Below are 4,288 nucleotides of genomic sequence, written 5' to 3'. Positions count from 1 at the left end.
CTAGAGGGAAAGCAGCTAGTCATCACAACCCACCAACTCTTGGGCTACTCTTTTACCAACGAATAGTGGGATTGACCGTCACATTATAACGCCCACACGGCTTAAAGGGCGAGCATGTTTTGTTCGAACCGGCGATCCTCAGACTGGGAGTCGAGCGCCTTATCCACCTGGCCATGCCGGTCACGTGTGTATGTGTGCGTGTGTGTGATACAATTTAATCAACAGTTAAAACAAAACACTGAATTTCCGTTTTTAAGCAAGGGAAGGAAAATCTCAACGTATATTTTTGTATGGTTTTTTTCCATACACACTGTTTAAATATTAAGTGATACTATATGAAACAGTGCAAGCATGGGAATAAAATCTAAATGTTTTTATTAAATCTATACGACAAAAATCAAAAGTGGAAGATAAACGATGCCTAATAAAACTATTAGCCTCATTAAATACCTCAGTCTACTGGCTATTAAATGTATTCCTTCTATCTTGTTCAAGAAGAAAAGAGTATGATTGACGACAGAACGAAGAAAAAAGAAGATAAATTAACTGCATACAAAGATTAAATGAATTCAAGTGAAACTGTGCCTATAACTTCTCGTCGATCTTATCAGAATTCTGACGAGATAATTTTGGTGTCTACAGACAAAAGTACATTGTTCTTCAAAACTTTTTCTCTTTTAATTTTTTGTTCTGAAATCTAGCTGTCGCCGATTGCTCATGGAAGCGATTTGGTACGAGCCAATCATTCCTTTGACAACATAGTTTTCATTTCTTTCACCAAAAAACCGCCCTGATTGACAAAAAAAAGTTCGCCTGTGTTGGCCCTATGCACAATAGGAACTGTAGATAATGACATCTAATTGTCGTTTATGTACGTATATGAAGCAACATAAAGGCAGCTTGCTCCTGGCCTTCTTTTGTCTTTTCCTAGGTGTGATAGCGTCGAGTCGCTTTGCATACAGGGTAAATTATGCGTGAACTCTTGTAAAGAAAGATAAAGACTTACGTCACTGAGTTGGACTTTGAAAACATTGTTTCACCCAAGTCTTCCCGTCAGCTAGCAACAACATCAGTCGCTACGCTTCATTAGAGCCTTTTGCTTTTTTCTATATTTTCTCGCGGTCTTTAGATAACGAAATGACTCTCATCAGCCTTTAGTTATACAAGGGAGAGTTAAATCAGTTTTTTACCATGTAGGAATAATAGCTCCCTCTTTTTTCTTACTTCTGAAAGTTTCCGATTGAGGTCGCCTCAGACAAACAAAGGCCTAAAGAGGATGTAGCTATTAGTATGCATGAATGGGCAATCATCGAAAGAATGTTGGGTGACCAGCAGTCTTTTATGGCACTATCTAATGAGGACTTTATCAGAGGAAGAAAAAAAAACGTATATTACTTATTTGATGTATTGAATCTATCTACTAAAACTAAAAGAAGCATTCCATGTGTGTGTGTGTGCTCATCTTTCCTCATGGATTCTTTGTCAGCTTTCAAATATTATGAAATCCGTAGTTACAATTTATCGTTACTGTTTAGGCACTACTGCATATCGTCAAATTACTACATTTGAAACGAAAAATCTAAGCCTATAAAAATTATTCTGTTAACAGGTACTATAAATGATTTCAAGTCCAGTGTGAAGGTGAGGCAAATATCTGAAGTTAACTTGAAACCTTTTATCGATATTTTTATCCGTTTATAAAGATAACCTAATAAACTGGTTAAACACGAAAGCAAATATGTACAGATGCTCCACCTCAATAGCTGTATGTAAAAAGTTGGAAATTAAACGGAATACTTAGAAGCGTCTTTTCACAAAAGGTTTGAGGAAGCAAAGAAGTGCTTCCCTCCCTCCCTCAATTTAATTGGGGTCCCAACACCAGAGGGTTGTTTACGTATATGTGTTAATCCGGCCTGATTAGAAATGTTTTATAGAAAGTGCAATTTCGAGCCCTTCTCTAAACTGTTGCCCCTCCAGTCTTGTTGAAAGTGTAATTTGGGGCCATTCTCTAAACTGTTGCCCCTCCAGTCTTGTTGAAAGTGTAATTTGGGGCCATTCCCTAAACTGTTGCCCTTCCAGTCTTGTGGAAAGTGTAATTTTGGGCCCTACCCTAAACTGTTGCCCCTCCAGTCTTGTTGAAAGTGTAATTTGGGGCCATTCCCTAAACTGTTACCCTTCCAGTCTTGTGGAAAGTATAACTTGGGGCAATTCCCTAAACTGTTGCCCCTCCAGTCTTGTAGAAAGTGTAATTTTGGGCCTTACCCTAAACTGTTCTCCCTCCAGTCTTGTAGAAAGTGTAAGTTGGGGCTCTTTCCTAAACTGTTGCCCCTCCAGTCTTGTAAAAAGTGTAATTTTGGGCCCTACCCTAAACTGTTGCCCCTTCACAAATGACAATCTTTACGTTAACTCCAATCACGATTAAAACATGATTTTAGTCTTTAAGTTATTTTGTATTCTGATGTTTATTATTATTACTGCTTGAACTATAACTGACATAGAAAAAACGGTTGTTGTTATTGTAATTGCTGTTGTTCATTGTAGTGTATTAAATAACCTAGAAACAGTTATTGTTGTGCTGTTCTTAATTGTAGCATATTAAATAACCTAGAAACGGTTGTTGTTATTACTATTGTTAATTTGGCGTATTAAATAACCTAGAAACGGTTGTTGTTGTGCTGTTCTTATTTGTAGCGTATTAAATAACCCAGAAACGGTTGTTATTGCTGCTGTAAATTGTAGTGCATTAAATAACCTATAAATGGTTGTTGTTATTTCTATTGTTATTAGTAGCGTAGTAAATAACCTAGAAACGGTTGTTATTGCTGCTGTAAATTGCAGTGCATTAAATAACCTATAAATGGTTGTTGTTATTTCTATTGTTATTAGTAGCGTAGTAATGAACCTAGAAACGGTTGTTGTTATTGCTATTCTTAATTGTAGCGTATTAAATAACCTAGAAACGGTTGTTGTTATTGCTATTGTTAATTGCAGTGCAGTAAATAACCTATAAATGGTTGTTGTTATTGCTATTCTTAATTGTAGCGTATCAATTAACCTAGAAACGGTTGTTGTTATTGCTATTCTTAATTGTAGCGTATTAATTAACCTAGAAACGGTTCTTGTTATTGTTTTTGTTAATTTGGCGTATTAATTAACTTAAAAATGGTTTTGTTCTTGATATTCTTAATTGCAACGTATTAAATAACCTAGAAACGGTTGTTATTGCTGCTGTAAATTGCATTGCATTAAATAACCTATAAATGGTTGTTGTTATTTCTATTGTTATTAGTAGCGTAGTAATGAACCTAGAAACGGTTGTTGTTATTGCTATTCTTAATTGTAGCGTATTAAATAACCTAGAAACGGTTGTTGTTATTGCTATTCTTAATTATAGCGTATTAATTAATCTAGAAACGGTTGTTGTTATTGCTATTCTTAATTGTAGCGTATTAATTAACCTCGAAATTGTTCTTGTTATTATTTTTTGTTAATTTGGCGTATTAATTAACCTACAAATGGTTTTGTCTTGATATTCTTAATTGTAGCGTATTAAATAACCTATAAACGGTTGTTGTTATTTTTATTGTTATTAGTAGCGTAGTAATGAACCTAGAAACAATTGCTGTTATTGCTATTCTTAATTGCAGTGTAGTAAATAACCTATAAATGGTTGTTGTTATTTCTATTGTTATTAGTAGCGTAGTTATGAACCTAGAAACGGTTGTTGTTATTGCTGTTCTTAACTGTAGCGTATTAATTAACCTAGAAACGGTTGTTGTTGTCGCTGCTGTTAATTGTAGTGTATTAAATAACCTAGAAAGGGTTGTTGTTATTTCCGTTGTTAATTTGGCGTATTAATTAACCTACAAACGGTTCTTGTTTATGCTGTTGTTAATAACAATAATTCTTCGTGTGTAGAATAACTCAGAGTTAAGATCAATACTTCTTCTGTAAAATATCTAATTGTTAATAACTATACTTCTTGTGTAGAATATCTCATAGCTAATAACAATACTACTTTTTTGTGTAGAATATCTCATTGTTAATAACAATACTTCTTGTGTAGAATATCTCATAGTTAATAACAATAATTCTTGTGTAGAATATCTCATAGTTAATAACAATACTTCTTCTGTAAAATATCTCATTGTTAATAACAATATTTCTTGTGTAGAATATCTCATAGTTAATAACAATACTTCTTGTGTAGAATATCTCATAGTTAATAACAATACTTCTTGTGTAAAATATCTCATAGTTAATAACAATACTTCTTGTATAGAATATC

Source organism: Limulus polyphemus, unplaced genomic scaffold (genome assembly GCF_000517525.1).
Source record: "Limulus polyphemus unplaced genomic scaffold, Limulus_polyphemus-2.1.2 Scaffold2206, whole genome shotgun sequence".
In the NCBI taxonomy this organism is placed as follows: domain Eukaryota; kingdom Metazoa; phylum Arthropoda; class Merostomata; order Xiphosura; family Limulidae; genus Limulus; species Limulus polyphemus.
This window is presented reverse-complemented; position numbering follows the sequence as displayed.